We start from the raw sequence: 13819 nt of genomic DNA, 5'->3' as shown, positions 1-13819 counted from the left end.
AGGGCTCCTTGATGCCATACTCGGTCAAATGCTGCCTTGATGTCAAGGGCAGTCACTCTCACCTCACCTCTTGCGTTCAGCTCTTTTGTCCATGTTTGAATCAAGGCTGTAATGAAGTCAGGTGCTGAGTGGCCCTGGCGGAACCCAAACTGGGTATCACTGAGCAGGTTATTGCTAAGCAAGTGCTGCTTGATGGCACTGTTGATGACACCTTCCATTACTTTACTGATAACTGAGAGTAGGCTGATGTGGCGGTAATTGGCCAGGTTGGACTTGTCCTGCTTTTTGTGTACAGGACAGAACTGGGCAATTTTCCACATTGCCGGGTAGATGCCAGTGTTGTAGTTGTACTGGAATAGCTTGGCTAGGGGCGCAGCAAGTTCTGGAGCACAGGTCTTCAGTACTATTGGCGGAATATTGTCAGGACCCATAGCCTTTGCAGTATCCAGCGCCTTCAATCATTTCTTGATATCACGCGGAGTGAATCGAATTGGCTGAAGACTGGCATTTGTGATGCTGGGGCCTTCAGGAGGGGGCCGAGATGGATCAGCAACTTGGCACTTCTGGCTGAAGATTGTTGCAAATGCTTCTGCCTTATCTTTCGCACTGATGTGCTGGGCTTCCCCATCATTGAGGATGGGGATATTTGTGGAGTCACCTCCTCCAGTTAGTTGTTTAATTGTCCACCGCCATTCACGGCTGAATGTGGCAGGACTGCAGAGCTTAGATCTGATCCGTTGATTATGGGATCGCTTAGCTCTGTCTATTGCATGCTGCTTATGCAGTTTGGCATGCAAGTAGTCCTGGGTTGTAGCTTTACGAAGTTGACACCTCATTTTGAGGTATGCCTGGTGCTGCTTCTGGCATGCCCTCCTGCACTCTTCATTGAACCAGGGTTGGTCTCCTGGCTTGATGATAATGGTAGAGTGGGGGTATGCTGGGCCATGCGGTTACAGATTGTGGTTGTGTACAATTCTGCTGCTGCTGATGGCCCACAGCGCCTCATGGATGCCCAGTTTTGCATTGATAGATCTGTTTGAAATCTATCCCATTTAGTACGGTGATAGTGCCACACAACATGATGGACGGTATCCTCAATGTGAAGGTGGGACTTCGTCTCCACAAGGATTGTGCGGTGGTCACTCCTACCAATACAGTCATGGACAGAAGCATCTGCGGCAGGCAGATTGGTGAGGACAAGGTCAAGCATGTTTTTCCCTCATCTAGGTTCCCCCACCACATGCCGCAGACCTAGTCTAGCAGCTATGTCCTTTAGGACTCAGCCAGCTCGGTCAGTAGTGGTGCTACCAAGCCACTCTTGGTGATGGACATTGAAGTCCCCACCCAGAGTACATTTCGTGCCCTTGCCACCCTCAGTGCTTCCTCCAAGTGGTGTTCAACATGGAGGAGTACTGACTCATCAGCTGATGGAGAGCTGAGAGAGCTGAGGGAGAGTGGTAATCAGTAGGAGGTTACCTTGCCCATGTTTGACCTGATGCCATGAGACTTCATGGGGTCTGGAGCCGATATTGAGGACTCCAAGGGTAACTCCCTCCCTACTGTAGACCACTGTCCCGCCAGCTCTGCTGGGTCTGTCCTGCCAGTGGGACAGGACATACCCAGGGATAGTGATTGCAGTGTCTGGGACATTGTCTGTAAGGTATGATTCCGTGAGTATGACTATGTCAGGCTGTTACTTGACTAGTCTGTGGGACAGCTCTCCCAACTTTGGCACAAGCTCCCAGATGTTAGTAAGGATGATTTTGCAAGGTCGACAGGGCTGGGTTTGCCGTTGTCGTTTCCGGTGCCTAGGTCGATGCCGGGTGGTCCGTCCAGTTTCATTCCTTTTTATTGACTTTGTAGCGGTTAGGTACAACTGAGTGGCTTGCTAGGCCATTTCAGAGAGGATGTAAGAGTTAACCACATTGCTATGGGTCTGGAGTCACATGTCGGCCAGACCAGGTAAGGATAGCAGATTTCCTTCCCCAAAGGACATTAGTGAACCAGATGGGTTTTTACAACAATCGACAATGGTTTCATGGCCATCATTAGACTAGCTTTTAATTCCAGTTTTATTAACTAAATTCAAATTCCACCCTCTGCTGTGGTGGGATTCGAACCCATGTCCCCAGATCAATACCCTGGGTCTCTGGGTTACGAGTCCAGTGATAATACCACTACGCCACCGCCTCCCCTAAATTGTCCTTTAGAAGGTGATGGTGAGCTGCAGTCCATGTTGTGTATGTACACCTACAGTGCTCTATGGAGCAGAGTTCCATGGTCTTGACCCAACAACAGTGAAGGAACGGAGATATATTTCCTTATCAGGATGATGCGTGACTCGGAGGGGAACTTGTAGGTGGTGCTCTTCCCATGTGTCTGCTGCCCTTATTCTTCCAGGTGGTAGGGGTGACTGCTTTGAAAAGTACTGTCAAAGGAGCCTTAGGGTGTTGCTGCAGTACATCTTTTTTTATTTGTTCATGGGATTTGGGCATTGCTGGCTAGGCCAACATTTATTGCTTTTACATAATTGCCCTTGAGAAGATGGCGGTGAGCTGGCTTCTTGAACCACTGCAGCCCTTGGGGTGTAGTACACCCACAGTGCTGTTTGGAAGGGAGTTCCAGGATTTTGACCCAGTGACAGTGAAGGAACGGCGATATAGTTCTAAGTCAGGATGGTGTGTAGCTTGGAGGGGAACTTGCAGGTGGTGGTGTTCCCATGCATCTGCTGCCCTTGTCCTTCACAATGATAGAGGTTACGGGTTTGGAAGGTGCTGTCAAAAGATGGTACACACTGCTGCCACTGTGCACGAGTAGTGGAGGGATTGAACGAATACCTTTGGTAATGGATGGGTTGCCGATCAAGCAGGCTGCTTTTTCCTGAATACTGTTGACCTACTTGAGCAATTTTGGCCTCTGTCATGAAGACCCCTACCTGCCAAGAATGAGGCATATTAATTTTGTCATATGAACATTAATTTTAAACTGTTGCTGGAGTGAAGAAATGACTTGTTTAAAAAGAGATCACTAGACACTTGGCTGGAGGACATTTGCATACTAAGAGTCAGTGCTTGGAGAGACAAAGGAATTGCTCACTGATGCAATTAACAGAGATTGTGCAGAGCAATGGTGATCCACATCTTGTCGGGGTAAGAGACAGCACTGCACCGCAACCACACACACCCCCAACCCACACAGTGAGCTTTGAAATCCACAAACACAGGAGTGCTTAAGCCAGCTGGTCACATGACTAACTGGCTGGTCCAGGCTTTTTGAACTAGACACAGGACAGTTTGAATTCAGACTGCAGAGATTGCAACTGAACCTGGAACAAGAGAGCCTCTCTCCTGGCTGTCTCTCTCTCGCTTTCTCACAAGTCTCCGGACCCACTGAAAACACATAAACCTCAAGAGAGAAAAGACTCCTACATTGAAACAAGTTAAAGCGTGCTCTGGGCCCCAATGAACAGCAAGACTTATCGGCAACCAAAGACTCCACATTGAACTCAAAGGACCGTAAATAACTACCAGATATTGCCTCAAACTTTTCCCCTTTATTCTTTCTAGTTTTTCTGTCTCTATCTGAATGTGTGTTTATCACGTATGCATGCTCGCATGGTCGTGTCGCATATTCGGAGTCATTAACCGAATTAGAGTTTAAGATTAATGAACTCCTAACTCTTGTTTAAATCTAAGACCTGTCTGATTTCTTTGCCTTACAATTGGAAAGCAGTGAACAAGGATTCACTGAGGGGGAGCTAAAAGCACAGTGTTTCTAAAATTAAACCCTGTTGCAGTTATACCAAGCAAAGGCTGAGAGGAAACCCCTGGACCCCTATCTCACCTGGTCGTAACAGCCTCCAACGACATTTTTTCCCCCCCAAAATATACTTTATTCATAAAAATCTATATAAAATGTATTACAAAACAGTTCAAAACAGCACCAAGTTGACATTTCAGAAAGTGCAAAGGAAATCAGTTTCCTTCAATATTGCCTCACAACCCTTCCATTCCATTTTACATGCCATGTACATTTTACAGCAAACCCATATTTAGTGTATACAGCCTGAGGGGTTTCCCATAGGTCCAGCCCCTCAGTTCACTATGGCAGGAGGACTTTACACAGTGGTCTTTCCCCAATGAGCCTTTGTGAGGGCTTCCCCAAGCTTTAGTGCGTCCCTTAGCATGTAGTCCTGGACCTTGGAATATGCCAATCTGCAATACTCGTTGTGGATAACTCTTTGCGCTGGAAGATTAGCAAGTTTTGGGCAGACCAAAGAGCGTCTTTCACCGAGTTGATGGTCCTCTAGCAGGAGTTGATGTTTATCTCGGTGTGCGTCCCTGGGAGCAGCCCGTAAGTCACAGACTCCTGTGTTACGGAGCTGCTTGGGATGAACCTCGACAAAAACCACTGCATCTCTTTCCACACCTGCTTTGCAAAGGCACATTCCAGAAGGAGCTGGGCAACAGTCTCTTCACCACTACAGCCACCTCGGGGGCAGCATGCAGAGGCGGTGAGATTCTGGGCGTGCAGGAAGGATCTGACAGGGAAGGCCCTTCTCACCACCAGCCAAGCTACGTCTTGGTGCTTGTTTGAAAGTTCTGGTGATGAGGCATTCTGCGAAATGACTTTGGCAGTCTGCTCGGAGAACCATCCGACCGGATCCACCATTTCTTTGTTCCGGAAGGCCTTGAGGACATTCCATGCAGACCACTGCCTGATGGATTGGTGGTCAAAGGTGTAGTTCTTCCACGAAGGATTGGTGGAGCAGAATGGTCCAACTGGATGGAGCGTTACGCGGCAATGTGGACAGACCCATCCTTCACAACACCGGGTCAGATAGAACCTCAGCACGAAGTGACACTTGGTGTTTGCATACTGGGGCTCTACGCACAGCTTGATGCAGCCGCACACAAAGGTGGTCATCAGGATGAGGGCAACATTGGGTACATTTCTTCCACCTTTATCCAGAGATTTTTAACATCGTGCCCTCCGGACCCGGTCTATTTTGCATCTCCAGGAAAATGGCTCGGGTGACCGCCACGGCACAGGAGTGGGGAATGGGCCAGACCTGCGCCACATACAGCAACAACATGAGTGCCTCGCATCTGGTCACCAGGTTCTTATCCACAATGGAAAGAGAATGCTGCTCCCACATGCTCAGTTTATGGTGTACCCTGGCTACACGTTCCTTCCAGGTTTAGGTGCACGTCCCAGCTCTTCCGAACCATATCCCTAGCACCTTCAGGTAGTCTGACCTTACGGTGAAGGGGACAAAGTATCGGTCGGGCCAGTTCCCAAAGAACACGGCCTTGGTCTTGCTGCGATTTACTTTGGCTCCTGAGGCCAGTTCGAACTGGTCACAGATGCGCAACAGTCTGCGAATGGACAGCAGATCCGAGCAGAAGACGACAACATCGTCCATGTACAGGGAGGCTTTTTTTCCTTTGTGCTAGGTATGACTCCAGCCAGTGGCAAATTTCTCCCTGATTCCCATTGACTGCACTTTTGCTAGGGCTCCTTGAAGTCACACTCGGTCAAATGCTGCCTTGATGTTGAGGGCAGTTACTCCCACCTCACCCCTGGAATTCAGCTCTTTTGTTCATGGTTGGACAAAGGCTGTAATGAGGTCTGGAGCCAAGTGGTTCTGGCAGATTCCAAACTGAGCATCGGTGAGCAGGTTATAGGTGAGTAAGTGCCAATAGCACTGTTGACAACACCTTCCATCACTTTGCTGATGATTGAGTCTGGACTGATGGGGCAATAATTGCCCAGAATGGATGTCCTACTTTTTGTGGATAATTCAGATCTGGGCAATTTTCCACATTATTGTACAACTGAATTGTATTCCATTAAATCATTAATGCCAATATTGCATATGTATATCATGATTTTGTAATTCCATGGGCTGAATTTTACCAGCCCCTTGATGCTGCGGGTCATGGTGCAGGGGCCGGTAAAATTCTACCGGGAGAGGTCCACCTCAACCCGCGATGTCGAGAAGAGCCCACCGCATATTACCGGCGACGGGGAGACCTCGGTGTGGCCTCCCCACCACCTGGCGGTAGGCCCTTTAAATACAAAAGCAAGTTACACTAAATGAGATGCAAAGAAACTTACCTACAGGCCTACTCCTGCTCCTATTTCCTATGTTCCTATCTCGGATTCCCACCTGGAAGTAGTCTCAAATCGGACAGGATTCAATTTCTAGGCCCATCATTTTTCAAGCACACGAGGGACACTGATCTTCATCCCTCCTCGTGTACACTTAACAGAAAAAGGAATGATGCATCTTAAGCACATCCTGGTCCTGGCCATCTGTTTTTAGTGGGCATTACTTTTATCTACACTATTATGATCAGGTGAAGAGGGGTTGAAGGGCCATCTTCCTTTCCTCTCCTTGTTTGACCACAACAGGTTTATTTCTTTTTTTAAGTTGATATACTTGCCAACTCAGTGAGTGTTTAACTGTTTACATGCTGTGTTCATAAAATGAACCAATCAGACCAGTTTTCTTGAGTTTAACAAAGAAAAAGGTTAACTTCATTGTACTTAAACCGAACTAAGTAAAAATAATAAAAGAGACTCCAAATTTCACTCACACACACAAACACACACACACCAATGGGTTACAGAGTGAGGAAGGATAGATTGGTTGAATTAGAGTCCAGAGAAATAAAGGAATATATAGTCTGTGGAGTTGGTGACTCGGCTGGCTTCAGGCTTAATTCAGTGATCACATGACTTTCCTTTGGTGATCGTGAGGCTTCCTGTTTGAGGATTCGGTGGCCTTCCAGGAGACAGCAATACAGCTGACTTTCTTCAAGAGGGAGATTTCTGTCTGCTTTTTCCAGAAAGTTCTCTAGTCTCAGTAGCTCCCCTGTCACGCTTAATCCATTAAGCACAGTGAGTTGGTGAACAGACTAACACAATCAAATACAAATCAATTAAGCCACTGAGCACTACAGTCTGCAGCAGGGACTATGCCTTAGTGTTCATGGTCAGCAGACAGAATCTTGCAAGGTTTGAGTGGTTCATCTCCACCAGTTTAATATTCAGGTTTGTAACTGGTGGATTTAAAAAAATCATCATTCGACCCAGCACGTTTTCATGACAACATGCTATTAGAGAACTAGCGGTAGAAATTGGCCATGGTTGCACCTGTTTTCCGGATGGAAAATAGGACAAAATTAACTAATCTTGCAATGCAAAAATGCTCCAAGAATACCTGAGAAAAGTCAAATTCCATATTGGCCTTGGTTCCAAAATTAATTGGTGAATTAATATATTAAAATGAGAGGCCTATGACCTTGTTATGATTCAAATGCCATTTTTTGTCAATTAGTGTTTCCACTGCTGCTTTCTCAATCTGTGAACAAACCCCATTGATCGGGAGATTCCCACTGGGAAAACCATGGGTGCTAGTAGTAGTGCTGGGAGCAACAAAAAAGGAACATTTGGCACAAAACCCATAAGGACCAGCAGAAATGGACTAAAAACTGTTGAAAAAAAATCTTACTGACCCTTTAAAATTTCTTCAATATGTTGTTTTGTGCCCAACAACTCTGGAAATCCATATACAGGGCAGCAATTGAAGTAGTATCCACCGAACGTAAAGACCAAAAATGACATGGGATGTGTTATTGCATCACATCTGCATCATTATTTCATTTCCAAGCTCCCCCCTTACTCCCCCCTTACTCCCCCCTTACTCTCCCCCTGCCCCCTCCCAGAAATGCACGTCATGTGTAAATGGATAGAGACACAGCATGATAGATTTCTGCTTCTTTTTCCCATACAAGTATGCCTTGTGAACTGGTACACATGGTTTATCAATGACAAGAAAATCATTCCTCCAGGTTATCTGAAATGTTGATTTTCTTTAATTTTGCCACTTTCCTTCTGTTGGAATGAAAGGGATGATATCTGTGTTAAACTTTTATTTTTCAATCTCACTTTGAAGAGCTGGAACCTGTCATAGCCGCTAAGCGCATTGCACTGTTGAACTACAAGAAAGCCCCCGGCAAGTTAACATCTGAAGCACTTAAAGCAGCCAGAAGCGCTGAACAAAGAACAGCCAGGCGCTGGGCAAATGACTACTGGCAACACCTATGCAGTCGTATTCAGCTGGCCTCCGACACCGGAAACATCAGAGGAATGTATGATGGCATTAAGAGAGCTTTTGGGCCAACCATCAAGAAGATCGCCCCCCTCAAATCTAAATCAGGGGACACAATCACTGACCAACACAAACAAATGGACCGCTGGGTGGAGCACTACCTAAAACTGTACTCGAGGGAAAATGTTGTCACTGAGACTGCCCTCAATGCAGCCCAGTCTCTGCCTGTCATGGATGAGCTGGACGAACAGCCAACAAAATCGGAACTCAGTGATGCCATTGATTCTCTAGCCAGCGGAAAAGCCCCTGGGAAGGACGGCATTATCCCTGAAATAATCAAGAGTGCCAAGCGTGCTATACTCTCAGCATTCTACAAACTGCTTTGTCTGTGCTGGGACGAGGGAGCAGTACCACAGGACATGCGCGATGCCAATATCATCACCCTCTATAAGAACAAGAGTGACCGCGGTGACTGCAACAACTACCGTGGAATCTCCCTGCTCAGCATAGTGGGGAAATTCTTTGCTCAAGTCGCTTTAAACAGGCTCCAGAAGTTGGCTGAGCGTGTCTACCCTGAGGCACAGTGTGGCTTTTGAGCAGAGAGATCCACCATTGACATGCTGTTCTCCCTTCGCCAGCTGCAGGAGAAATGCCGAGAACAACAGATGCCCCTCTACGTTGCTTTCATTGATCTCACCAAAGCCTTTGACCTCGTCAGCAGATGTGGTCTCATCAGACTACTAGCAAAGATTGGATGTCCACCAAAGCTATTAAGTATCGTCACCTCATTCCATGACAATATGAAAGGCACAATTCAGCATAGCGGCGCCTCATCAGACTCCTTTCCTATCCTGAGTGGCATGAAACAGGGCTGTGTTCTCACACCTACACTGTTTGGGATCTTCTTCTCCCTGCTGCTCTCACATGCGTGCAAGTCTTCAGAGGAAGGAATTTTCCTCCACACAAGATCAGGGGGCAGGTTGTTCAACCTTGCCCGTTTAAGAGCGAAGAGCAAAGTACAGAAAGTCCTCATCAGGGAACTCCTCTTTGCTGACGATGCTGCATTAACATCCCACACTGAAGAGTGTCTGCAGAGACTCATCAACAGGATTGCGGCTGCCTGCAACGAATTTGGCCTAACCATCAGCCTCAAGAAAATGAACATCATGGGACAGGACATCAGAAATGCTCCATCCATCAAGATCGGCGTCCACGCTCTGGAAGTGGTTCAAGAGTTCACCTACCTAGGCTCAACTATCACCAGTAACCTGTCTCTCGATGCAGAAATCAACAAGCACATGGGAAAGGCATCCGCTGCTATGTCCAGACTGGCCAAGATGGTGTGGGAAAATGGCACACTGACACAGAACACAAAAGCCCGAGTGTATGAAGCCTGTGTCCTCAGTACCTTGCTCTATGGCAGCGAGGCCTGGACAACGTATGTCAGCCAAGAGCGACGTCTCAATTCATTCCATCTTCGCTGTCTCCAGAGAATCCTTGGTATCAGGTTTCAGGACCGTATCTCCAACACAGAAATCCTCAAGGCGGCCAACATTCCCAGCATATACACCCTACTGAGCCAGCGGCGCTTGAGATGGTTTGGCCATGTGAGCCACATGGCAGATGGCAGGATCCCCAAGGATGCATTGTACAGCGAGCTCGTCACTGATATCAGACCCGCCAGCTGACCATGTCTCCGCTTTAAAGACGTCTGCAAACGCGACATGAAGTCCTGTGACATTGATCACAAGTCGTGGGAGTCAGTTGCTAGTGATCGCCAGAGCTGGCGGACAGCCATAAAGGCGGGGCTAAAGTGTGGCGAGTTGAAGAGACTTCACAGTTTGCAGGAAAAAAGACAGAAGCACAAGGCGAGAGCCAACTGTGTAACAGCACCGACAACCAATTTTATCTACAGCGCCTGTGGAAGAGTCTGTCACTCTAGAATTGGACTTTATAGTCACTCCAGGCATTGCTTCACAAGCCACTGACCACCTCCAGGTGCTTACCCATTGTCTCTCGAGACAAGGAGGCCAAAGAAGAAGAAGAAGAAGAAGAACTTATATTTTTCTGAGATGCAGTGCTAAGCATCATCATTTCACAAAGAAATTTGATGGATACTGGCTATAAATGCTGAGCATGTGCTAATTGTTGTTTTCACATTTATTGAAAACTATCTAAGAGTTAGAAGGCATCTGATGAGCTGTTACCCTTTCATCTATCTTAGACAATAGAACTGCTGGTCTGTCCCCACCCCCTTACCTTAGTGAAAAGAGATTAGTCCTTGAAAGTCATTGAATTCATGCATTTGTAATTTGGTTAATCTTAGCCTAATGCCAATTGCACATTTTCTTGGATTTATTCTTGATTTGTCTCAACCTACAAGGCTAGCAGTACTATGAATATTGAATGAAAACTGGTGGAAAGTGATTAGTCTACTCTGTTGTTTTGACAAACTTTCATGTATAATGTTATCTTTCTTCCCCAATGATGCTACTTATTGCTTTGCCTCCTCCATAGAGGTGATGCATTAAAATAGGATGTAAACAGAAACAAACAAAAAAACAACAGTTGAATTAAGTTTTGCAATACTGCAGGGATTTCTGGGATTGGGAGGGTGTGGGAATTTGAATGAGGCTCAAAAATATGACTTGTTTGTTTAAATTAGCCTTCACCATCTTTTGAGATGCAGTTTTGATTCATGCATTTCTTGCACTGTCAATTAACCAAGACTTTGCATACTATTTATTACATTTTCCTTAGCAGAAACAGGCGGTTGTTTTATTTCCACAAGCTAACTATAGGCTCATAAACAGAGGCAGCAGGAGCTAACTGGTGTGGGCCAGGCACATCAACCTGCCCTTCCCCTCCTGGAGGAGACAGTGCAGGCCATCATTGGAGCGGCCATGACTGAGGTTGTGGTCAGTGGCAAGGTTAAAAACCTAGAGGATGACAGTACGTTCCTACTTAATTCACTTTCTAACATTGTATTTCCCCTCTTCCCACAATCTCTTCTGAGTTACAAGTTGCAGAAGGTGTAAGCATGCACCACTTGCTCTGCCCACCCTAACCCCCTTCCTTCACCCCAACCCTAGCCTTGTGCCTTTATCCTTTCAGATACCCAAGTACTAGCACCTGATCAAGCATTGGTATGGGAGCATGAAGTGAAAGAGGAGCAGGACACTGATGAAGAAGAACCCCTGTCACTTAATTATATACTTAAAGCCACCGGCTCAGATCCTGGCACAGCATGTACTTTAAAGGATTGCATAGAGGTGGGATCTGTACGTGGTGGGATGAATTTTATGCGCCCTTGGGAGATGGGATGGGAGGTGGGAGGACCCATAAAATAGCGAGGGAAAGCGAGAAGTGGAGTGCCCTACGCCATACGATTTTCTTGGAGGCAGGAAAGGATAAAGACGACAACTGAAGCCCTTAAGTGTTTTAAGTATTTTACCAGCAGCTGGTGGGAACTCTGCCTGTGGGGAGGTCACCGAGTAAAACAAGGCGGCTTCCCTGCGGACTTGGGGAAGGGGCCTCTTCAGTAGACACTCTGTGACCCACAGAGATCCCCGGCGGCAAAGGCCATCCCTCTGCAAACAACATCTCCGCCCTCAAATACTACCCTCCTACCTCGATTGGCCAGCTGCTCTTGGAGGCGGGATCTATGTCCTTAAAGGGACAGGGACCCCAGTGCTGGGCAGTTAATTTCCAGAGAGCCATTAAATAGAGCTGAGGGCTCTCAATGGGGAAAGACAGGGTTACCCTCGCCTTGTAGGCCTGCATTGGGAATCCCACTTTCTCCATAAAGTCCAACCTGGTGAGTCACCAGGAACAGGTGGCTTGCAGCCAGAGCAGGAGGAATGGTTAGTGCAGGAGCCAGCTTCCTGGAGAGCGAGATCATACACAAGTTCTGCTGCAGGGGACTCAGGTGAGGATGTTGATGGGGTGGCATATATAAAAGGCTAATGGTAAATGCACACTGAGATGCTTGATGCATTGGCAGGCCTGCCAGACCTGATGTCAATCTCAAGAAACATGGGAGAGTCCTAAGTCAACTTGGCACAGGTCTTTTCATAGTGCTTTCAGCATTGAAGTGGTGGCCAACTCCATCAGCACTCTTGCAGACCTGATCATGTTGCAGTGTCTGATGGCTAATGTCTCAGCTTCCATTGCAGCACAGACAGAAGCCACCCAAAGTCTGCATGCTGCAGTGGAAGTTCAGACTCGGGTCATGAAATCTCAGCTTGTTGCCATGCAGGCTCAGTTTGGTGCCATGAAGTCTCAGGCTGCAACCATCATGGCTGCAGACACCAGTGCTAAAAGGGGCATGCAGGGTCACACAGGAGTCAAGCAATCTGTGATGAGATGCCATCATAGGGGAGTGGCAGTGTCTCCATGGAGCATAAACCTGCTGTCCTCTCTCAGGATGACAGCACTTGTGTTTCCACTACTTCCACCACACCGGTTCTCTTGCTATTGTTGTGGGACGACCTTAAGAAGGGACTACCTTAAGAATGAACCACCTTGAGAGGTACAAGTAAATATCATCAGAGGAAGTGATGTTGTGTCACACATGACCAGACAGTTGTGTGTGGAGCCTGTCAGATTGAGAGGTGTTACGATCTAGCTTGTGCAGTAACTATTTGTATAAATATGTTCCAGTTCAGGTATAATAAAACCCTCATTTAATTGGAATATTACTTGTAGTCCTGTGAGTCTTACAACAGATCACACACCAAAGGGACAAGTAATATTACATGATGGATTTATTTTTTCTGAAGACCACCAAATATCACATCATGGCAATGTTTGATTTTTCCTGAAGAGCACAACAAGTGAGGGAACAAAGCAAAGCAGACTGCTTCCTTGAAGTGGCTGAACAGCCAGCAAGAGATCCCACAACACTGCAGTGAGCCAGGTTACAGACATAACCTTGGCAGGTGTTGAGACTCTCTGAGTACAGCAGGCAATTTGCCAGGAGATCAGAACTTTCATTTATCTAACAGTAGGTTGAAAAATTTGAAAAGCAGTAGCCGAAGCTTTCCTTTTCTTTTAGCTGCATTTATGGGGCCTAAGCCGAAAAGAGCAGGAAGGGCCCAACAGCACCAGTGGAAGTTCAGCACAAAGTAAAAGGCTGGCTGTGGCAGCTGCTGTTACTACAAGCTCCAGCTCTCTTAAAAAAACTACTCTCACTTTAAAAAAAAGGCAGCTCACAATTTTTTAAAAAATCAAACAGCTGTGGCAACAAAGAGCATGTCTCAGTTTTAAAATAAACAAGCTGTGCAAACAATGAAGGCTGCAGTAACTCTCACTCTAAAAAGGGGCTGGTCGAAAAAAATGAATCTGTCTTAAAAGGGAAACAAACAGAAAATGTTGCTGTGAGAAGAAAAACTGTCAAAAAGCCTCTATTTATAAAAAATCAGGATCATTAAGACAATGGCTTTCAGATATCCAGTTATGGACTGGAAGGTGTCGGACATAGCATCTGCATTTAAATTATTCTGACAGCAAATGGAGCTGTGTTTCCTAGATCAAGAAGTAAGTGAACCAGAGAAACAAGCTACCAAAATTAAGCTCGCACTGGGCAACGAGGGTTTGCAATGGCTCAATATGTCAGGATTGTCAGCTAAGGATCTGAAGGACCCTAGCAAGATCTGGATATTCCTGGAGCAGCAACTGTAGGTAAAGCTGAGTACCTAG

This window comes from Heterodontus francisci, chromosome 2 (assembly GCF_036365525.1).
Source record: "Heterodontus francisci isolate sHetFra1 chromosome 2, sHetFra1.hap1, whole genome shotgun sequence".
NCBI lineage: Eukaryota > Metazoa > Chordata > Chondrichthyes > Heterodontiformes > Heterodontidae > Heterodontus > Heterodontus francisci.
Note: the sequence above shows the minus strand (reverse complement) of the source record.